Genomic DNA, 24,967 nt, shown 5'->3' on the forward strand with positions numbered 1-24,967 from the left:
TACTTCCATTTCTTCCTACTATAAAATTATACTTTGAAAAACTATACCTAATAATTGCAATGTCGACAGAAAACAAAACTATTTTCACTGCTATAATTGGATTTAAAAAAATTGGAAATACAATGCTATAACTGAAAGATTTTTCAAAATAAGAAACAAAAGTAGGATTTTATAACAAACACATAAATGAAAGTGCTTTGCTATTTCTTGCATTTGACTCTACATCAATACATCATGAAACACGATAATCAATTAATCATGTATTCAAACAATTAATCTTTTATAAATATATATGGCTAACAATAGGGTTAAATGTAATAAATAGCTTTATAAAAAAAGGACCAGATATATTTATCAAAGTACAATTACCTTTATAAGAACAAAAATTGTAAACATAATGCTTTAATGGAAAAAAAAAATCAAAATAAGATGCTATAATAAAAAAATAAATGAAAGTACATTGTTATTTCTTTCATTTAGAGTAGATTAACTAACTTGGTCCCATTTTCCACATTCTCTTGATCCTCCCTAAATCTTTCTGGATTCCATCTTGTAATTGTTCGCTCTTCAACACTATAATTCCCTAAACAACAAGGTGAATCAATCCCATTTTCACCATTTCTATTTACATAAAGAATCAACAATGTCTTTGCAACACTACCAGAAAGCCGAAGCATACATTGAAAATCAGACCAAACCCTCAATCTATCATTCCCAATTCCATTCCCATCTTCATTCCCATTCCAATTCTGATTCCGATTCCGATTCCCATCAGAGAAAACCAGCACACCGTATTCGGAGTGAACAAGTGAAGGATGATGACAGTATGCCACAAAGTCAACACCATACTGACACCCGGACCTCACGACCCAATTCTTGGCTCTTAAATGAGAATAAGCTTTAAAGAAATCAGGAAAAGATACCCTTTTGGAGGTCATATTGATATAGTCCCATAACTCGTTATTTGTTTTTATAACATTATCACCAGTTACAATCTTTATACAATTGAGAGAAAAAGATAGATAAAAGGCTTCTTCTAAAGTCAACTGAAACCATTGTTTATCTTTATCGATTGTTATAATTGGTCGACCAAAACAGGCTTGATTTAGAAGGTCAGTTTGGTCAGGATTAGTTGCAAGAAGTACACTAGAGCCTGATAGTATTCCTGAAGAATTGGATTTGATTAGAGAAGACTGGAGATCTGAAACTGTCTTTGACATGGGAATTTCAAGGGCTTTTGCTTCTGACCATTTTCCTTTCCATCTTGGTCCACCCATTAAAACCTTCAAAAAAATAAAAAAGATGAATGTGTGTATTATTACAGGTCGAGAAATTTGGTCACTAGACTTTTAAAATTCGTTATTAAAACCATTCGACTTTAATTGTCCCTAATTGGAAAGCATAATGAAGTGGAATCACCGAAAAAATCACGAACAGACTCCACACAGGAAATACAGGAGACAGAATCAATGGCATATAAACACTCGACACACACTCCAGGCAGGTATAATCACACACATACACTCCACACAGCAAATACTATGGAGTTGAAGAAATGGAGATGAAACCAATAATGATGATCAATGGCATATTACCTGATGGACGAAGTCGCTGATGACAAAAAATCGCGGCTGGGTCGAGGTTTTCTGGAGCAAACGGCCACAAGGCGACAACGGCGGAGTCGAGGTGCGTCGATTGGGTTTTCAGCCTCATTAACGTGTTTTGTTTGCGTAATTAAAATGATTTTAAATAAAAAATAGAGTAAATTACACGAATGGTCCCTATGGTTTAGTGTAATTTGCGCATTTGGTCCCTAACTTCTTTTTTTAACTCGGAAGGTCCCTATTATTTGCTTTTGTTACGTGCTTGGTCCCTATCTTATCTAAAAATATTATTTTGGCCTTGATTTTTTAATTTATATTAAATAAACACACCCCAAACCCACCCCCTCACCTTACCTTACCTATCCCATCAATTTTTCTATTTAAATAATAGTCTTTTTAGATAAGATAGAGACCAAACGAGTAACAAAAACAAACAGTAAGGACCAAGCGTGTAACAAAAACAAACAATAGGGACCTTCCGAGTTAAAAAAATAAGTTAGGGACCAAGAGCGCAAATGACCCCAAACCATAAGGACTATTCGTGTAATTTACTCTAAAAAATAATTATTATTTTTGTATTTTGAGTAGGAGATTGCTATTAAAAAAAAAAAAAAAAAAAAAAAAACCGCAAAACCGAAAAACCGATCTGATCCGGCCAATCCAAAACCAAAAAAATCCAAACTAAAAAAAAACCGAAACTGTATTTATGGGTCGGTTTCGGTTTGGATATTTCGATATTCGCGGATACCCGAACCAAACCTTCGTGTGTGTGTGTGAGGGGCTCAAATGAGAACCACAAAAGATTAAAACTCCTAAGAACCCCTAATTCTTAAGTAAATATGTATTCTGAATACCTATTAAATATGTTAAAAATCTAAATATTTATTTTTTGGTAAAAATATGGAAAAATCGTATTTTTTATAGTATAATATTTTCATTTATACATTCATTAATATTTTAACACACAATTTATATAAAATACAACTTAATATAGAAAATTTAAAATTTAATATATAAAATTCACAACTTAATACAATCAATTTTACACTAATTTACATATTACATATTCAGAAAAGTTAAATTCCACCATTCATTCAAAAATCATATATATATATATATATATATATATATATATATATATATATATATATATGATATGATATGATTTTGAATGAATGGTGGCTGTAAATGCATGAATATATATATATATATATATATATATATATATATATATATATATATATATATATATATATATATAAAGTCATGCATTTACAACTTAGACACTTCATTCACAGTTTAATAAACATATTAATTCACACACTTTGAATTTAATGCAAAACAATTATTTAAAAACTAATACTTTCTTACATACTTATACAATACAAAGATAAATATATTCACAAGAAAATTAATACAAAAAATCATACATAATATTTTAACACAAAATTATGTAAAAAAATTCACAACTTAATACAGCTAATTCACAACTTAATACAATAAACTATAGTTTAATACTCAAAATTCACAACTTAATATAACAAATTCATAATTTTAACACATAAATGTTATATATTATTAACTTAAAACTTATATTTATAACCTCATATAAAACATTCACAGTTTAATACACAAAAATTATATATTCACAGTCATATTCTCAACTTAAAACTTATATTTATACGTTCATATTTGGAAGCATTTATGTGTATTAAAATGTGAATTTATTATACTAAGCTTAAAAAGTACATTCACATTTTAATAAACATATTAATTCACTCACTTTGAATTTAGTGCAAAACAATTATCTCAAAACCGATATATTTTCACATACTTATACAAGAAAAAAATATAAATATATTCACAAGAAAATCAATACAAAAATTCATACATAAATTATTAATGTTTTAACACAAAATTATACTTAATACAACAAATTCACAACTTAATACAATAAATTACAGTTTAATACACAAAATTCACAACTTAATATATAACAAATTCATAATTTAATACAAACAAATGTTATATATACTTAACTTAAATTTTATATTTATAACTTCGAATAAAACATTTACAGTTTAATACAGTTAATTCACAGTTTAATACACAAAATTGACAATGTAATACAATAAATTTGCAATTTAATATATAAAAATTATATATTCACAACTGTATTCTCAACTTAAAACATATATTTATACTGTCATATCTTGAGGCATTTTATGTGTACTAAAATGTGAATTTATTACATTAAACTGTTAATAAAATTGTAACACCCCGTTTATTAAATAAATAAATAGACAAATTAATAAATAAATGATAGCCCTAAATGCAGAATAGTGTAGTAAGGAGTTAGTTTTGGGGGTTAAAAAGTTATAATTGAGAGCCTGAGGGTCAAAGTATAAATTCAGGATTTATTTGGAAAGATTTTTTAAGACATGGACTGTTTGGTATATGTTGGATTTAAATTGAAAAGATATTTGGAAGCTGGAGGCTGAAGAGTAAATTTTGGACTTAATTTGTAAGGGTTTTCAGAAAGCATGGTTTGAATGGTAAATTAAGGATTTGTTTTGAAAAGAATAATGGGAGGAGGGGGTGGAAGTGTAAAAACCATATGAAAAGTTGGGGGCCGAGTAGCTTCGTTTGATTACGATAGCCGAGGATTGTTGCCCTGCATGGGAGGGTCTGGGTACCGTACTGGGGCGGGGTACGGAAGGTGCTAATGGATGAGGCCAACAAGTCTCGGTTCACCATCCCCCCAAGGGCGACGAAGATGTATAGAGATCTTCAACCCGATTACTGGTGGCCCTGCATGAAGCGGGACGTAGCTTGGTACGTGGAGAGATGCCTAATCTGCAGGAAGGTCAAGGCAGAGCACCAGAGGCCCCACGGCAAGATGCAGCCGCTCGTATGCGAAAGTTATGAATTTCTGAAGTTCGGGGCGTAAACCCCAAGGTTGTGTCAGTTCATGAGGTGAGCATTAGAAACTCACGAGGTGAACAGGTATTGGACGTCTTCCAGGGCAAGTGGCCATGACGAACGCAATGACGTATCGAGCTCACGGGGTGAATATTAGAAACTCACGGGGTGAGTAAGTTCATGAGGTGAATATTAAAAACTCACGAGGTGAACTCAGGAAATTCACCCTATAAATAGAAATCAAGGGTCAGCCGATTTAGGTTGCTCTCTCTTACTCTCCCACTCCCGATACTCTCTCTAAGCCCTATTTTAACCCCCCCGAAGCCCCGATATCATTCCCGAACCCCGAAGCAAGTCCCGAAGCCTAAAGATCCCGAGAAGTGAAATTCCCGAGCCGAAGCTCTCCCTGCGAGAAGCCGATTTTTGTGAAGATCTTCCAGATCTACCGAAGAATACTACTTCTACAAGCCGTAGTGCTGTCCGATCATCTTCTGATCAAGTGACTGTGTGTTTACTTTCTTCTAACACATAAATATGAAGTATTTGTTATAAAATACGTGTTATGTGTTTATATATTGTTGTTTATTTGAGATGAGTGGGGAATGGATGTTTTATATAGTTTTTAAATGAGTTAAACTATATATGTATTTTATATCTACAAATATGTTGGGTAGAACATGGGTAGATGAGATAGTTGGTGTGTGATAAAAGGATGAGTTGGATTAGGCCAAGAGGTAAGTTTTAGATCCGGGAGTATGGATCAGGTAAAGAGATAAAACTTGTCATTAGTCTGGGAGTATGGATTAAGACTAAGTTAATTGTCCCTAATCGGGGAGTATGGATTGGGCACAATTATTGATCCGGGAGTATGGATCAGATCAGGATTAAGGTATAGTTAATTGTCCCTATTCCGGGAGTATGGATTGGGTACAATTATTGATCCGGGAGTATGGATCAGATCAGGAGGTTAGTTAGAGATCCGTGAGTATGGATCAGGTAGTTTTAGATCCGTGAGTATGGATCAGGGGAAAAGGTTAGTTTTAGATCCGTGAGTATGGATCAGGTGAAAAGGTTAGTTTTAGATCCGTGAGTACGGATCGGGTGAAGAGGATAGTTTTAGATCCGTGAGTAGGGATCAGGTAAAGAGGAAAATTTTAGATACGAGAGTTTAGATCGTGTCGTTGTGAGGATCGATGGGGTGGGATAAGAGTTGCCTTTATATGGTGAAATTGTACAAGTTTGAATGTTCTATATTTATAAATATATGATATAAAATTGTGGGATGAAAACCCTATATGCTCACCAGGCTCCCAAGCCTGACCCACTCAGTTTCCTTTGTATCACAAGTATCGATACGTATATTTCACGGAGAGATTAAAGGAGATGTAAAATCTTTAGTATAAATAATATAAGTTCTGTTTATGCTTATGTGTCTGTATCGGAACATGACATCTCGAGATTTTGTTATATAATGAAAATACATTTCTTTAAAGAAATGTTTTGATAAATCTTTATCATATTTTGGGAACAAATTCCGCAACTGTTTTCTTTAAAATATTACTCTGATTTTATAAAAAAAAAAAGCATAAACAAATCGGTCTTTTCTGGCCGTGAAATTGGGGATGTCATAGTAGTGTTTGGAATTGTAATCAAAATGGAGCCTCAAGAGACTCATCCCATACATCCCCACTACCATTAGATGCATCATATGCATCTTCCTCCATTGAAAGCTTTATATATTCTCAATGTGCAAACTGATCCCATTCATTCAATGTTAGATTATCACGTTCCTATTTAACAAGAAAAATGTTATTTCCATTTGTACCCCTGATGATATTACTAAAGATGGAATGGCTTACCTAGCGAATGAGAAAGGGGTCACGGGATTCAAAGGCCATGAACTTATGAAGGTTAAAGAGGATATTGAAAGAGCTTCCAGAGAGCTTGCTTCCTTTCTAGTCTTGTAATGTAAAATAAGCCTCTTCCTGTAAATAAAAATTATATATAGTTAAAAAGAAAACTAATATGATGGTATCAGTGTTCTAAAAGGCGCGCCATGGCGCGCGCCATGGCGTGAGGCGTGGCTTCGCCGTTACGAAAAGCTTCATAACGTTGCTGTTAGGCGTAACGCGTGGCAAGGCGTGATATGGCGTGCCATGGCGCGTTATGGCGTGTTATGGCGCGTGTTTTTTCGTTTGAGACACAGTTTTTTTTTGCTTCATTATGTCTTTTCAAATCGGAGATACAAGTATTGTGGTTTTTGTTAACTTTTTGTTATTAGTTATTGATCTAACACCTCTAATAAGTAGTTATATTTAATATAAATTTATATTTATGTGGTAATATAATTTTAAATTAATACAAAATCGCCGCCTTACATCACGCCTTGAAAAATGCCATGGCTCGCCATGGCTCGTTAAGCTTGAGGCTTGGCCTTGCCGCCACGCCACGCCTCACGCCATTTAGAACCTTGGATGGTATACAAGTTTGGTTAATAAAATAAAGGGTAGTTGTGGTTAAGTCATGTGAACTATCTGACATAAAATGTCCTGAAAAAGAACAGACTCTTGAGCCATGCATTCCATCCTATGCAACTGTTCTTCATAGAAGAATTGTAATTCATTCCTAGTCAGCACCCCGTTTCCATCCAAATCTATGCACTTAAACCTGAAAAAAAAAATTATTTACAGCAACCAAAAAAGATGTTAAAAAATTGTATAAAATAAATGGTTGAGAAAGGAGTCATACCAGTATTCAAGACGAGGCCCAGATGATTTATCCTCTTCAGATAAAATAAAGCACACAAAATCTTCACATCCCATTTTACCCTCGACTTTAATCGTGAACTTTCTTGGAACCTAAGCAGGATATAATTTGATCAAGAAGAAATATGAATGATATGTGCATATCTATATCTATATATATATATATATATATTACATCATATCTTAATATTTTATGCTATATTTTTGATTATTATAGAACAAAAGGTACTTATTATGTTTAATATTTGTTATGAAGCATAAAAGACATTCTCGGAAGCAATATGGAAGCTGGCAGCAGGAAAATACGAGCTTAGACAAGAAAAAGACACAAGAAGGATGTTGCTAGACAGCTTGACCCTTGTCAGTATTTTGACCATATCTCATGACTCGTAACTCTGATTAAGGTGATTCAAAATGATCTGAAAACTAGACACAATTTAGGACGACTTTGGTGTTTTGAGAAAAGTCGGATTTCCAACCACCACGACGTGGTGAATGGAATCTCCGTGATTCTTGCCGTTGGCTTGGAGAATACGGGATAAGCTTGAGGACCACGATGTGGTGTCAAGATTTTTGGTAACTATATATATCTCGGACATTAGGTCGATTCCAGAGGAGAGAGGGTTGAAGGCTGTGACTATTAACGAAAAAATACCCTTCCAAGATCCCTTTGAGGGCAGAATTCAACTAGAGATCAAAGGATAAAGAGATTGGAGCAAGGATTCGCATCTACACATTCAGTTTGCTTAGTTTAATGATGTTTAGCTTAGTTTACCTTATGTTTATGTGTTCATCAGCTGTGATTATGAGTAGCTAAACTTCTTTACTTTCGTTTAGTTAGATGAAACCCTAATAACTATGGTTTAGTTTATTAGTTTATGGATTTATAAAATTTGGTTTGGAGCTTGTGTTTGATTAACTTACCTAGCATGTTAAAGTGTTTCTCTTTGTTGCTTTAATTCAAGTTAAGTGTAGCTTAGTGACTATTAAATTACATGAACTTGTTTACCTAGTGATTTAGTGACCATTAAATTGCTAGAGCTAGGATTGACCACATCTTAGTTAAGTGATAAAAGTAACAATTTAACTGTGTTAGAGAACATAATTGTGACCATAATTGTGTTTAATAAATCTTACATAGCCCAATTATAATTAATAACTAATTTTGTGTTTTGCTTGTGTATGACCATACAAGGTAGTTCATGAATTGGTGAAAATATTAGTAAATTTGGACTTGAATTGCTAATTACAATAACTTGGTAACCAACTTCATTAATCCATAAATAAGAACTAACCATAGGAAAAGGGTGGATTCGAAACTAAACGAAAGTGTTTTAGTATATTGATTACAATTGTTTTTATTTGAGTACTTAAGTTTTTCTGAACTTATAAAGTCAGATAAAACCTGTTAGGTCATAATTTTGTGGTTTGAGCTAGGCATTCATCTTATATAGGTCTTGGTAGGGTCTTGGGGTTTTTTATGTTGGTTGTAGTATGTTAGCGAGTGTGTGCGGCCATACACGCGTGTGCGGCTGCACACTCTGTGTGCGGCTATACACGTGTGTGCGGCTGCACACTCTGTGTGCGGCCATACACACGTGTGCGGTTGTACACATGTGTGCGGTTGTACACACGTGTGCGGCTGGTGGTCCTATAAATAGAGTGTGTCTGTGTCAGTTGTACAGAGACGTCAGTGCCGTATGTGTGTGTTTTCCCAAGGTGTACCTGACATTTATATGATATAGATGTGTGCATGCTTGGATTAATTCTTCTTCTACTCCTTCTACACTCTATTTGATGTTTGCCTTAATTGATCACTGATTTGGATCCTTAGTTTTTGGGACTTACAATTGGTATCAGAGCCAATTCAGTGTCAATTTTTGAAGGAACTTTGAGGGTGTGCGGTTGGAGTTTGAAGGTGTGCGGTTGGAAATTTGAAGGTGTGTGGTTGGAAATTTGAAGGTGTGCGGTTAGAGTTTGAAGGTGTGCGGTTAGAGTGTGCGGTTGAGTGTGCGATTGGAGTGTGCGGTTGAGTGTGTGATTGGAGTGTGCGGTTGGTGTGTGCGGTTGGGACCTAGGCTTGTAATGACCTGGGTCCCCAAATCTAAATAATCCCACTCATTGTGCAGGAATAACTGTGGAGGAATGTCGTCAAACCTTGGTACGTCGACAACGGTTATTCCAGGCACATTGACAGGAGACATCTCCCAACTACACGTCATTCAGAATTTTATTGGGGGCTATGTTTCCTTCACGAGAGGAGATGGAGGGAAGATCACTCAAAAAGGAATAGTTGTAAATCGAGTGCTGAGTTTTGAGAACGTCATCTATGCTCCTGAGTTAAAGTATAGCTTGTTGAGTGTCTCACAGATCAGCTTACAGACTACGGATAATGATATACGGTTAAGCAGTGAAGACCTCGATGCAATAGTGTTTACAGAGTGTTCCATCGAGTTGTACCTGACGTTTTTCTGATATAAACGTGTGCAAGCTCGATTTCTTTTCATCTTCTTATTCTATTGCTGCTTGATCATTGACAAAAGGAGTTAGCGGTGTTCTCAAAGTGAAGTCTCCAACTTTTGATCAGATGGCCGACACCTTTCAACCGATATAGATACAACTTCAAGGATTCCTCCCCTTCCATTTGCTATTCCAACTTTATTGCCATTTGATGAGTGATCAGATACTGACACAAACCTCCCAGCCTCCTGTGAAAACAAGATGACTTGATCAGAGGCAGGGAGATCTTATCCAAGAACAAGCACCACCAGTCCAACAACCCTCCAAAGTTGCTACACCAACTCAACCGAACCTAAAAGGACCAAGTAATGTTAGATCTTCGTTTGAAGTCGGGAGTTCTTCTGCTCCTGGGGGTTCTTCTCCTCCATAACCTACGCATGATGTTGCCTCTTTGCGGCTTGCCAGGTTTCTTGCTCAACAAGATTCAGATCCTTTACCTCGTGGCAAATGAATATCAATAGGTGAAGGAAGTTTAGGGGAGCAGGCCCATCTATCTCAGAGCTCAAGGAGGAGATCACTGATGAAGAAGACCTGATTCCATGCTAGATCAAACCAAGGGGGAGATTGTTAGGTCATAATTTTGTGGTTTGAGCTAGGCATTCATCTTGTATAGGTCTTGGTAGGGTCTTGGGGTTTGTTATGTTGGTTATAGTATGTTAGCGAGTGTGTGCGGCCATACACGCGTGTGCGGCTGCACACTCTGTGTGCGGCTATACATGTGTGTGCGGATGCACACTCTGTGTGCGGCCATACACGCGTGTGCGGCTGTACACACGTGTGCGGTTGTACACACGTGTGCGGCTGGTGGTCCTATAAATAGAGTGTGTATGTGTCAGTTGTACAGAGACGTCAGTGTCGTATGTGTGTGTGTTTTCCCAAGGTGTACCTGACATTTATATGATATAGATGTGTGCATGCTTGGATTAATTCTTCTTCTACTCCTTCTACACTCTATTTGATGTTTGCCTTAATTGATTACTGATTTGGATCCTTAGTTTTTGGGACTTACAAAACCCCCACTTTTAGTTGTTTTTCTTAGTTTAGCTTTTAGTAATTATTTTATTAATTAAATACTGTTCCCTATGATCGACACCCGACTTACCCAAGCTATACTATAATCTGACTAGGTACACTGCCTATAGGTGCATAGTTAGTATAAGTTTGTTAGGTTATAAATTTAAAACTTGATAGGCATAATTTGTGCACATCAAGTTTTTGGCACCGTTGCCGGGGAACAACTATTTTAGTTGTTAATTTAATTGTTTTAGGTTAATCGATCCTTTTTGTGGGGTAAAAACCGCAAAAAGTTATTTTTCAGCATTTATTATTTTTCTATTTGATTTGTCACCACGTCGTTGGCATCTTGGCCACGTCATGATTACGTTACAATCAATTTTTTGTGTAGTTATTTTTTTTGTTCGTTTTACGCGTTTTTTTAGTTTTGTTTTAGCAGGAAACAAATATGGGGGACATCACGACCATGACAATGGAAGAGTACAAGCGACATATGAGGAACGAAAATAGATGGGGTCTTGATCCACCAAAAATCTCAACCACGACAAAGTTTGAAATTCCGAGGCACATTCTTAATATGCTAAAAGATTTACCTTTTTATGGGAATGAGCACGAGGACGCCTACGAGCACCTAGAAGAGGTGGTGGAGATTTCACATTATTTTAATGCACCAAACATGAGTAAAGATGCGGTGATGCTTCGACTTTTACCGGTCACTTTGAAGGGTGAAGCAAAAGAATGGTTAAAATCACTTCCCTTTGGAGCAATCATGACATGGGCCGATTTTAAGACTGAGTTCATAAACCAGTTTACCCCTCCTTCAAAAGTGGCAAAGCTAAAAAGAAATATACAAAATTTTCAACAACTAGAATGGGAGTTACTATATGAAGCTTGGGAGCGTTACAAGAGATTGTTACGACATTGCCCTCAACATGACTTCAATCTGCAACAAGAAATCTCGATATTTTATGATGGAGTCAATGTGTGTACTCGCCAACTTCTAGACTCGCAAGGGCCCATGACAAAGAAGGATCCGGCTACTAATAAATCTTTGATTGAAGAATTCTCCAAGCATTCAAGGGAGTATCACAACCCAAGGGGGGAGGATATCACGAGAAGAAGAGCGAATGGAGATGGAGCTTATGAAGTCCTAACAACGGTAATGGCAAAGCTCGATGCCATGGAAAATAGGCTCACAAAGGTGGATGGATCCATTAATATGGTACATGACAGATGCAGAGATTGTGAAGGACCTCATTCTACAAGGGATTGTGATGCGGAGTACAAGAGAGAATGAGATGTGAAAGAAATTCAAGAACTTAAGCGTGATCTTTATCAAATTAAGCAAGACCAATCCAAGAAGATAGATGCTCTCGAGCCAATGCTATTCAGATTCATGGAAGCTAGCGAAAAAAAGACATGATGCAACTGATGCAACACTTAATGCTCAACAAGCATCTATTTTGAGAATCCACACACAAGTTGAACAATTAACAAAACTTGTACAAGAAAAGCTATCGGATCTACTTTCAAGTAAAGTCGATTCAACCCCTATGGCTCAAGTCATGACCGTTGATACAGAGGAAGATGATGAATTGGTGCATATGAAGGACCTTGAAGAGGAATCTAATCAGTCACTCGAAGTAAAAAGTAAAGAAAAAGAAGAGTATCATGAAGCTTCCCAGTCGCCACGACGTGGAGGCAATAGTGCCACGTCATGGGCGATAAAAGAAAATTATGATTTCTCAGTTGTTGAGCCGTATCGATCACCTCTCCCTTTCCTATCTCATGCCAATCCAAATCTGGTGAAACAAGAAAACAAGAAGTTCCTTAAGCATGATGAATATCAACGCGTGAAGGAAGAATAGTGGGAGGAATGGGAGGAGCCTTTACCCAAAGAGCAATTGGAAAAAGAAGTGAATTATTCGAAACCTCCAATTTCAACGCCTATGATTTTTGAGGTGTTTGATTTTACAAGACCACCAAATCTAGTAATAGATCCGACTGGAGAAAAAGAAGAAGAGAGTGATGAGTCCAATTTTGATAAGAAAAACCCAGAAAGAGACAAGACAAAAGCTAAAGACACGGGAGTGAGGAAAAAACCCAAGCGAAAACACAAAGAAAATGTCAACCCAACTATGCAAGAAATCTCAAGAAAGGCATTCTACAGACGAGTTGCCTACAAACAAACAAGGCTCAAAATGATGGAGAACAGGTAGGTTACACTTCCACCTGACACAACATAGAGTGGGAAGGAGTCTGGCTCATGACTCTTCAAAAAGAAGCACTACTCGGGAGGCAACCCAAAGTTTTTAGAGTTTGTATTTTCTTTTTTATTTATTTTTAATTTATTTTTAGTTTTATTTTACCTTAACCGAATGATGATGTGTTCCTCTAGTTCTTGATCTTATTTTGTAGTGTTGAATGAAATTGAAGCAGTGAAGGAGGTTAATTTGAATAAGCCGTGCGATTTTGAAGATCATAATTGAAGAACAAGTTTTTGAATAAGTGTGGGGTTCCCACATAATGAAGAGAAAAGCTTTTTGAAGCATATTTACTAAAAACAAGACAACACGACGTGGAAATCATCAACACATTGTGCCAGTGGTTCAGCACAATTTTTTCAAGAATAGTTCTTTAATTCCATTCGATCCGGCACATTTGCATTCACAAGAAGAAGCTTTCTAGAAATCAGCTCATTCTGGCACCGATTATTGCAATTTCAAGACCAACACGTCGTGGTAATCCCCACCATGTCGTGTTGTCGTAGTCAGAATACTAGAAAAATAATATGTTTGATCCACCACAAGGTGGTGCTTTTCAAGTCTATTTTTTGATTCAGATCCTGTACCTTCAGTAGTCAAAGTGTTCAAGAGTGGCGTTTTCAATTCTATATTGAATTCCATGGTATGGATGATGTAACACCCGTAGATCAGGGCTAGTCAATTTAGAGACGATAAGCATCAAAAATGACTTTTTGATAAAAGATTATTTAGTAGGATTAATCTTAACTAAGTTGTAGTATATGTCACAAGGTTTCCATGCATATAAAGAACGCTGAAATCCGAGTTATAACGAAGAAGTTATGATCTGTCGAAGTTTTACGACAGAACCGGCACGACACAACGCGACGTAAATAGTGAATTTACGTTAGAGCGATATTTGGCCTTAGCGATCTAAATGAAAGTCATAGAATACGTTAAACCGAGAGCGTGCATGAAAAGAACGCCCAAATCTGACTTCGTATGAGGAAGTTATGATTTTTCGAAGTTTCGGCTTAGCAGTGTACAGCCCGAAGTTCGAATATGAGATCGAGCGATATTTAGCCGAAACAATCTAAACGAGATTTGAAGATCTCGTCGATAGTAGTCCAATGGTAAAAAGACAGATGAAAACGGAAGTCGGATGAAGAAGTTATGAATTTATATCGGAGTTTTCCTATCCCGGCCTACTTAAAATAATACATTTATAATATATTAAAAATAAAGTCAAAATTAGCCAACGGAGTCTAAACAAGAGTTGTAGAGCATAATCTCACCTACGCGTGGATATAAAGTACGTCAAAAACAGAGCTCGTATGTGGAAGTTATGAATTTCTAAACTTCGGGGCGTGAACCCCAAGGTTGTGTCAGTTCACGAGGTGAGCATTAGAAACTCACGAGGTGAACAGATGATGGACGTCTTCCAGGGCAAGTGGCCATGAAGAATGAAATGACGTATCGAGCTCTGGAGGTGAGAATTAAAAACTCACGAGGTGAGTTTAGCATTTTTACCCTATAAATAGAAATCAAGGGTCAGCCGATTTAGGTTGCTCATCTCTTACTCTCCCACTCCCGATACTCTCTCTAAGCCCTATTTTAACCCCCCGAAGCCCCGGTGTCATCCCGAGACCCGAAGCGAGTCCCAAAGCCTGAAGATCCCGATAAGAAAAGAGTTTCCAAGCCGAAGCTCTGCCCGCGAGAAGCCCAGTGTGTGAAGATCTTCTAGTTTCACCGAAGAAATACTACTCTTAGAGCCGTAGTGCTGTCCGATCATCTTCTAATCAAGTGAGTGTGTGGTTACTTTCTTCCAACACATAAATATTAAGTATTTTCTATGAAATACTTGTTATGTGTTTATATATAAAGTTGTTTATATGTGTGAGTGTATAGTCCCTTTCATAAACACGATTTTAATACAAGTATTGTTTGAATGTATTAAGTATATGTTTTGGGTGAGGGTATAGTTACTTTCTTCTAACACATAAATACGAAGTATTTGCTATGAAATACGTGCTATGTGTTTATATATTATTTGTCTATTTGAGATGGGCGTGGAATTGATGTTTTATACAGATGTTAAATGATTTTAACTGTGTAAGTATTTATATCTACAAATATGTTGGGTAGAACATGGGTAGACGAAATAGTTGGCGTGTGATGAAGGATGAGTTTGAGGATGAGACGAAAGATAAACCTCGGTAGCTATGGATTTAGTACTGTAAAGATAAGCCTCAGTAGCTATGGATTTAGTACTGTATATAGATGAACCTTGGTAGCTATGAATTTAGTATCGTATAGACGAACGTTGGTAGCTATGGATTTAGTATTGTTAGATAGACGATGATAGCTATGGACTTAGTACCTGTTAGATAAACGTTGGTAGCTATGGACTTAGTACTTACACTGGTAGCTATGGATTTAGTACCCGATGAATGAACCATAGCAGTTATGGAATGAGTGTTTTACGAAGGAGCCTTGGCAGCTATTGTCTTAGTGCCTAATAAAGAATCATGGCAGTTATTGTCTTAGTGCCTAATACGGAGTGAACGAATAGATGACTCTTAGGGTAAACCCTTAAGAGTAAGGAAGATAATGGGGATGGGAGATTGGTTTGATTGTTTGATAATTAATTATAATAATTATATTATTGTGGGTTAAAAACCCTATATGCTCACCAGGCTCCCAAGTCTGACCCACTCAGTTTTCTTTGCATTACAGGTAATGGCACAAAAGTATAAGTTGGTGGACTTGACGAGAGATTTTGGATTATAGATCAATAGTTATAAATGACTGTTGTAAGGTCTATTTTTAGTGTTTATGATTTTGGTCTGTATCGGAACATGACATCCCGAGATTTTGTTATTTAATAAAAATAAATTTCTTTAAAGAAATGCTTGGATAAATTCGTATCATATTTTTGTTTTGGGAACAAATTCCGCAACTGTTTTCTTTAAAAGATTACTCTGATTTTAAAAACAAAGCATATACAAATCAGTCTTTTCTGGCCGTGAAATTGGGGATGTCACAGTTGGTATTAGAGCATTAGTTTAAGCGAACTAGGAATATGTAGGAAATTTCTAGACTTAATCTTAGAATGTTAAGCGATGATTGAGAGTTGAGTGTGTCTAAAATATGTTTGGTAGTACACCTAAATTGACACAAGCACTAGTTTATTTTAGGAATGATGCCTAAAATGCTTTTATGTGCTAAATGTTTTGTGTGATAGCTATATTGATGCTATTATTTGTTCGGATCTATGGTCTGTTGCCGACCGGATCTAGAAACCTTATGTGTTTAGGATTCTAAGTGTATGACTACGATATTAGAACTAGCATGTAAACGTTTCGGAGTGATAAGAATATTTATACGTCTATCGTAAATAAAGCTTTCTTATCTTAAATTCTCGCCCGGTACACCGAACGTCTGCTTAGGTGTACAAAATGTTGTGGTGAAGACTCGTAGAGAAATTTGAGTAAATGGAGGAAATGAAGAAGGCTTATGATGGTGGATGAAACCTATCAGAAGATATTGTAAGATTGGTATCTTGCCTTTAGAGTATGTCTTATGAAATAACAGTACGTTTAGAGGAGTATGGTACATCTGAAGTACACCTTCGATTGGCAGGATGATGAAACGATTGATGAAATTCTTGAAGTTGTCTCATCTTCTGGTGTTTACATCACCAATTGAGTTGAAGTAGAGTTGATGATTGAAGATTGAGCAATGAAGAAGTCCTAGTAGAATCTAGGGAAATTGTTTATAATTATTTGGACACATTCGTATGTGTTAAATTGTTTTGTGATTTTAGGACTTGGGGACTGCGAGACAATACTTGGGACGAGCACGAATAGGTGTGAAAGGTAGTAGATGCATATACTACCGGAAGCACAGGACTCGCACTTGGATCAGGGAAAGTCACAAGGTTACCAAGAAGCTAGTAATTGATTCCGTTTTGTTCAAGTGTGTTATTACCCTTGTTTCGGTAGTGACTAGTAAGATGGTTGTTATTCCGACCCTAGTGGTCATATTCAAATTGAGTCTGACTACGGTGAGTATGTTACTTGGTTCGGAGAACCAAGTTCGAAGTAACATCTGACGTAAGTCAGAAGGTTGAAATTAATGCGATCGATAGTATCGCGCTCGTTGTTAAAAGAAGTTTGCAGGAAGAAATGCTACATGCTGAAATGTGATTATATCACATTAGAATATGAAGGAATGTATATTCCATTTTGGAATTTGACTCTAAGAGACTTGAGTCAAAGCATTGCATCATGCGATGAGAGGTCATTAGAACATGACCCATCGATCTGTTGCAATAGATAAATGAAAGTATTTATCCTAAGAACAAGAAGGAGTCCTCAATAAGAATTTATTTTGTAACTCGAAGGTTACAATTGAAAGTACAATATAGCACGAAGAGCAGATGCAGGATTGAGCACTACCTGCTATCAAGAAATCCAGAGAGTTAAATACTCTTTCGAGGAAACATAGAAATTACAGTTATTACCTAGGATGAAGAGATAGCGTATGGGATCATTATACAAGTCCTATTTTCGTTGATGATTCTCGGACGTAATCATCCTAAGGGGGAGATAATTGTAACGCCCGTAGATCAGGGCTAGTCAATTTAGAGATGATAAGCGTCAAAAATGACTTTTTGATAAAAGATTATTTAGTAGGATTCATCTTAACTAAGTTGTAGTATATGTCACAAGGTTTCCGTGCATATAAAGAACGCTGAAATCCGAGTTATAACGAAGAAGTTATGACCTGTCGAAGTTTTGCGACAGAACCGGCACGACACAACGCGACGTAAATAGTGAATTTACGTTAGAGCGATATTTGGCCTTAGCGATCTAAATGAAAGTCGTAGAATACGTTAAACCGAGAGCGTGCATGAAAAGAATGCCCAAATCTGACTTCGTATGAGGAAGTTATGATTTTTCGAAGTTTCGGCTTAGCAGTGTACAGCCCGAGGTTCGAATATGAGATCGAGCGATATTTAGCCGAAACAATCTAAACGAGATTTGAAGATCTCATCGATAGTAGTCCAATGGTAAAAAGACAGATGAAAACGGAAGTCGGATGAAGAAGTTATGAATTTATATCGGAGTTTTCTTATCCCGACCTACTTAAAATAATATATTTATAATATATTAAAAATAAAGTCAAAATTAGCCAATGGAGTCTAAACAAGAGTTGTAGAGCATAATCTCACCTACGCGTGGATATAAAGTACGTCAAAAACGGAGCTCGTATGTGGAAGTTATGAATTTCTAAACTTCGGGGCGTGAACCCCAAGGTTGTGTCAGTTCACGAGGTGAGCATTAGAAACTCACGAGGTGAACAGATGATGGACGTCTTCCAGGTAAAGTGGCCATGAAGAATGAAATGACGTATCGAGCTCTGGAGGTGAGAATTAAAAACTCACGAGGTGAGTTTAGCATTTTTACCCTATAAATAGAAATCAAGGGTCAGCCGATTTAGGTTGCTCATCTCTTACTCTCCCACTCCCGATACTCTCTCTAAGCCCTATTTTAACCCCCCCGAAGCCCCGGTGTCATCCCGAGACCCGAAGCGAGTCCCAAAGCCTGAAGATCCCGATAATAAAAGAGTTTTCAAGCCGAAGCTCTGCCCGCGAGAAGCCCAGTGTGTGAAGATCTTCTAGTTTCACCGAAGAAATACTACTCTTAGAGCCGTAGTGCTGTCCGATCATCTTCTAATCAAGTGAGTGTGTGGTTACTTTCTTCCAACACATAAATATTAAGTATTTGCTATGAAATACTTGTTATGTGTTTATATATAAAGTTGTTTATATGTGTGAGTGTATAGTCCCTTTCATAAACACGATTTTAATACAAGTATTGTTTGAATGTATTAAGTATATGTTTTGGGTGAGGGTATAGTTACTTTCTTCTAAAACATAAATACGAAGTATTTGCTATGAAATACATGCTATGTGTTTATATATTATTTGTCTATTTGAGATGGGCGTGGAATTGATGTTTTATACAGATGTTAAATGATTTAAACTTTGTAAGTATTTATATCTACAAATATGTTGGGTAGAACATGGGTAGACGAAATAGTTGGTGTGTGATGAAGGATGAGTTTGAGGATGAGACGAAAGATAAACCTCGGTAGCTATGGATTTAGTACTGTAAAGATAAGCCTCGGTAGCTATGGATTTAGCACTGTATATAGATGAACCTTGGTAGCTATGGATTTAGTACCGTATAGACGAACGTTGGTAGCTATGGATTTAATACTGTTAGATAGACGATGATAGCTATGGACTTAGTACTTGTTAGATAAACGTTGGTAGCTATGGACTTAGTACCTACACTGGTAGCTATGGATTTAGTACTCGATGAATGAACCATAGCAGCTATGGAATTAGTGCTTTACGAAGGAACCTTGGCAGCTATTGTCTTAGTGCCTAATACGGAGTGAACGAATAGATGACTCTTAGGGTAAACCCTTAAGAGTAAGGAAGATAATGGGGATGGGAGATTGGGTTGATTGTTTGATAATTAATTATAATAATTATATTATTGTAGGTTGAAAACCCTATATGCTCACCAGGCTCCCAAGCCTGACCCACTCAGTTTTCTTTGCATTACAGGTAATGACACAAGAGTATAAGTTGGTGGACTTGACGAGAGATTTTGGATTATAGATCAATAGTTATAAATGACTGTTATAAGGTCTATTTTTACTGTTTATGCTTTTGGTCTGTATCGGAACATGACATCCCGAGATTTTGTTATTTAATAAAAATACATTTCTTTAAAGAAATGCTTTGATAAATTCGTATCATATTTTTGTTTTGGGAAAAAATTCCGCAATTGTTTTCTTTAAAAGATTACTCTGATTGTAAAAACAAAGCATAAACAAATCGGTCTTTTCTAGCCGTGAAATTGGGGATGTCACAGATGACTTGTTCCCACACCATAAAATTTTATTTTTATGCCATGCGGAAGTAATGTCTCGGCTGCCACGACATGGTTGCCACTTTCCTATGTTGTGGGGGAGTTTTTCATCACATCAGGAGGCTGCCATTCTACTTTCCAATTCTGTTTCCACACTTTAGAGCAAGCTAGAGATCTTTCACTTGATTCGAGATACATCTTCTATCACAAGGGAGTCTGTTCATTTTTCTCCCTTTTACTGGTTTTAAATTATTTTATGCATACAATGAGGGCATTGTATGTAATAAGTGTGGGGTAGGGGTTCGAGAAAGTTAATTGGTAGAAAATTTTAAAATTTTATAATAGATTTGAAATAATAATCTAAAAATTGAATCTAGTACTCATTTAAACTTAAGTTTCTAGTGTTGCGTGGAATGATTCGATGAGAGCTCAAATGTTTAATTGAGCCAATATATGTTATAGTATATTTGTGGCTTCCCATTTCCTAGTGAAAAGCCATGAGATATGAAAGGTAATCTGGTAGTTTATATGACATAATATGTTTTGCATCATGTACTTGAAATCTATCCAGGAGAGCTTATGTAGTCATTGCACTTAGACTAATACCTTTAACAAATAAAGGTTGAAGTTAAGCTCATTTTCTTAAGCATGTAGGATTTGAGTGAAAAAAGTGAGATATTATAAAAGAGAGAGAGAGAGAGAGAGAGAGAGAGAGAGAGAGAAATTACCGAAAAGTTGTTGTAAGAATTTTGGAGCTATCAAAGTATGAAGATCAAAAGATCAAAATTCTAAAGAATCAAAAAGTTGAAGATACCACAAAGAAAACAAAAAGGTGGTGAATTCTAAGAAATCAAAGATCAAATATTCAAAGAAGTGAAGAATTCTGAGAGTAACGTTGTGGTATCTAAAGTTGTAATTTTTCTAGATTATGTATGCTTGGGTAGCTTAAACAAAAATACCTTGAGGTTAAAAAAGATTTCTGAGGATTGATTCGGAGGGTTGCAGAAATGAGTGTCGTATAAGCTAAGGGGTGAAGGTTCATACGAATTGTGAGTAGCTAGGATTAGGGAAGTTTTTAGGAACCTTAGACACAAATATGTGCATTGAGGTCTTGGTATAATTACTGAGTTCAAAATGGATTGTCTTATGTGATATTGATGATAAATGCTAGACTTAATTAATTAGTTTTGCTTGAGGGCAAGCAAAAGATAAGTGTGGGGTATTTTGATATGTGCATATCTACATATATATTTTACATCATATCTTAATATTTTATGCTATATTCATGCTTATTATAGAACAAAAGGTACTTATTATGTTTAATATTTGTTATGAAGCATAAAAGACATTCTCAGAAGCAATATGGAAGCTGGAAGCTGGAAGCAGGAAAATACGAGCTTGGATAAGAAGAAGACACAAGAAGGATGTTGCTAGACAGCTTGACCCCTCGTCAGTATTTTGGCCATATCTCATGACTCGTAACTCCGATTAAGGGGATTCAAAATGATCTGAAAACTACACACAATTTCGGACGACTTTGGTGCTTTGATAAAAGTCGGATTTCCAACCACCACGATGTGGTGAATGGAATCTTTGCGATTCTTGTCGTTGGCTTGGAGAATACGGGATAAGCTTGAGGACCACGACGTGGTGCCATTACCACGGCGTGGTGTCGAGATTTTTGGTAAATATATATATCTCGGACATTATGTCGATTCTAGAGGAGAAAGGGTTGAAGGCTACGACTATTAACGAAAAAATACCCTTCCAAGACCCCTTTGGGGGCAGAATTCAACTAGAGATCAAAGGATAAAGAGATTGGAGCAAGGATTCGCATCTACACATTCGGTTTGCTTAGTTTAATGATGTTTAGCTTAGTTTACCTTATGTTTATGTGTTCATCAGCTGTGATTATGAGTAGCTAAACTTCTTTACTTTCGTTTAGTTAGATGAAACCCTAATAACTATGGTTTAGTTTATTAGTTTATGGATTTATAAAATTTGGTTTGGAGCTTGTGTTTGATTAACTTACCTAGCATGTTAAAGTGTTTCTCTTTGTTGCTTTAATTCAAGTTAAGCGTAGCTTAGTGACTATTAAATTACATGAACTTGTTTACCTAGTGATTTAGTAACCATTAAATTGCTAGAGCTAGGATTGACCACATCTTAGTTAAGTGATAAAAGTAACAATTTAACTGTGTTAGAGAACATAATTGTGACCATAATTGTGTTTAATAAATCTTACATAGACCAATTATAATTAATAACTAATTTTGTGTTTTGCTTGTGTATGACCATACAAGGTAGTTCATGAATTGGTGAAAATATTAATAAATTTGGACTTGAATTGCTAATTACAATAACTTGGTAACCAACTTCATTAATCCATAAATAAGAACTAACATAGGAAAAGGGTGGATTCGAAACTAAACAAAAGTGTTTTAGTATATTGATTACAATCGTTTTTATTTGAGTACTTAAGTTTTTCCGAACTTATAAAATCAGATAAAACCCCCACTTTTTGTTGTTTTTCTTAGTTTAGCTTTTAGTAATTATTTAATTAATTAAATACCGTTTCCTGTGATCGACACCCGACTTACCCAAGCTATACTATAATCTGACTAGGTACACTGCATGTAGGTGCATAGTTAGTATAAGTTTGTTAGGTTATACATTTAAAGCTAGATAGGTATAATTTGTGCACATCAATGAAAATTAAAGATCTTTTTTGTAATAAAAATGTTGGAAAGAAACCTGAGAGAATATTCGGTCAACAATCCTGTAGGTTAACGGATGGTTGCCATATCTGATAAGGTTCTCTTTATCAATCAACAAATCATGATATGTATCGAGCTCCCAGAACTTGCAATATATTACTAAGAAGTGTTCATAAGAGAGGAACCTGTCCCAAAAGACAAATATACCCTTTACTTTATAAACATATTTCTTATTCTGATCACCAAAGAAATAGAAAAGAAAAGAGAGAGGTGTTCCCGTAACCATTGGCCTCACTAGGTGGCATGGTATTCCCATGTGGGGCCACTATTGCCAGGTAGGACCCCACCATGTGTGGGAGAGGCATAACATTTTTCCGTACTGGATAAAGAATGAAAGATAGGATTAAAAGAGAATTGAGGTGTAAATACAAGTAGTGGTTACTACATTTTGCTCCAAACTTACTAGAGGAATGCTTGTATAGTGTACACAAGAATCATTGTAACCTTGTAACTAAATAAGTAAACATGCAAGAAACATTTACTAGAAGTGCCCATGGAGCTACCTTTGTTGGAATCCGGAAGCTCAGTAGGTGAAGCAATTTGTTTCTCAAAAACCTCAAGAATATAACCACATATATTTTTCACATAAATATGGATTGATGCTCAAAAGGAACAACAAAACCACCGAAAGAGGTGCATCAAAATGAAAATACCACTCACTCTTGGAATTGTAGTAGTAGCAAGGAAGTTATCAGGTGGCTCTTCAATGGTTCTTGAATGCAACAATGCTATCAAGTGCAGGGTTTCAGACCTGTCGCGTCATGCAGTATATATATAACATATTAGTAATGACAAACACAATATATTCCAAATAATGAAGCTCTTTGAATATTGTCAAATACTATTTTACCTCAAAACCACCCCTCAAGTTCAAACAAGCAATAAGAAGTAAAGATTGAAAACAAAAAGCCACCACCTACAGAGTAAATAATAACAGTGTACAACTGTATAAAAAGAAAGAAGGACCTTGTAAAGATCATCTGTTTTAACATTTGTTCAAGCTCTGACTTCCTAATGGTTAAAGAAATGCTAGCAAAATTACTGCCTTGATGAGTGCTAACTTCTGATACTCCACTTGAGTTTTGCAGTCAAGAAATCATTGAGACAAGTACACATTATTGTTGATCTAGTAAAGAAAATAAATACTACAACTAACAACAATTTGAACAAGTCCCTCCATCTACTTTATAACAGTTATGAGACAAGTTTTTTTAAATTAGTTGTTGCCATCAACATTACAGGTTCTTAGCCACATATTAAATTAGATGAATTTAAGAGATAAATGTGAAGAGATTGGATGTGTGAACTCCACCATTACTCATCATTTTTTGTTGGTTCTTGTTAGCTTAATAATATCTCTAGCGTTTGAAAAAAAATAGTTATTGGACTTAAAAATAAAAAGTAAAATCGAAATAGTAATAATTTTCTATTACGTCTACAACAACCAAAAGTCCGACATGAAATTGCAGTTAATTTTTCCTTAACAGTTAACAGCAACAAGTATTAATAATAACGATTATTTATAAACAGCAGCGATTAAGACAATTACTTCTTATTCCATTCGTATTACCATAGCTACATAATGAATTGACCCAATCATATGCCCTCGAAAGTAAACATTTCTACATAAAAAATCAAGTCAACCATATGGTCTAGAAGACGACGGGCATGGTTGTTCCAGCAGCAGCCATAATTATCTTTCCTGTCTTCAAGAAGAGCTTCAACATGTTAATAAACACAAAAATATTAATGTACATCCACAAATCAAAACACACAAGACACAGAAAGATGAGTAAAAACACTATGTAGATGTGTGTGTGTGTGTGTTAAAGAGATATTGATTATACCTTTTCGTCTATGTGGTTTTGTCATTTCAAATTTCCCTTCTATAGAAGGAACAATGACATTTACAGTTACAACTTCTAACGAGTGAAGCAAATTTGCATGAACACACAACATCTAGGGTAACGAAAAGAGTGCAGACGGTGAGTCGTAAGGGTCTGATGCAAGAACTAGATAGTCCGGTAACCTAAATTCCACCTTGCAATGTGCTCGTCGATGATGAGACGGCCTAAACGGAAAGGTCATCGGATTTTATGGCTTAGAATTCAGATTCAAAGGATCTTAGATTTCAACGAGTTGTGTAGAGTCTTCACCTTACTTGATTCAATT

At 35.9% G+C, this 24,967-nt stretch overlaps 1 non-coding gene and 2 pseudogenes across 2 annotated transcripts; all 3 read right to left on the reverse strand.

The window, feature by feature from the left end:
• Positions 1-417: 417 nt before the first annotated feature.
• Positions 418-1,705, reverse strand: LOC145056724 (tRNA-splicing endonuclease subunit Sen2-1 pseudogene; annotated as a pseudogene). Its single transcript, XR_013685890.1, has 2 exons — positions 1,596-1,705; positions 418-1,283 (listed from the first exon to the last, which is right to left on the reverse strand). The product of XR_013685890.1 is annotated as a tRNA-splicing endonuclease subunit Sen2-1 pseudogene (transcript).
• Positions 1,706-6,175: 4,470 nt separating this feature from the next.
• LOC145060094 (putative serine/threonine protein phosphatase 2A regulatory subunit B''gamma) lies at positions 6,176-24,754 on the reverse strand (annotated as a pseudogene).
• Positions 11,658-11,764, reverse strand: LOC145060848 (small nucleolar RNA R71). Its single transcript, XR_013687030.1, has one exon. It is a non-coding gene; the product is annotated as a small nucleolar RNA R71 (small nucleolar RNA).
• Positions 24,755-24,967: the final 213 nt, after the last annotated feature.

The sequence above is a fragment of the Lactuca serriola genome, chromosome 6 (assembly GCF_051521515.1).
Source record: "Lactuca serriola cultivar US96UC23 chromosome 6, Lser_US96UC23_V15, whole genome shotgun sequence".
Taxonomy (NCBI): domain Eukaryota; kingdom Viridiplantae; phylum Streptophyta; class Magnoliopsida; order Asterales; family Asteraceae; genus Lactuca; species Lactuca serriola.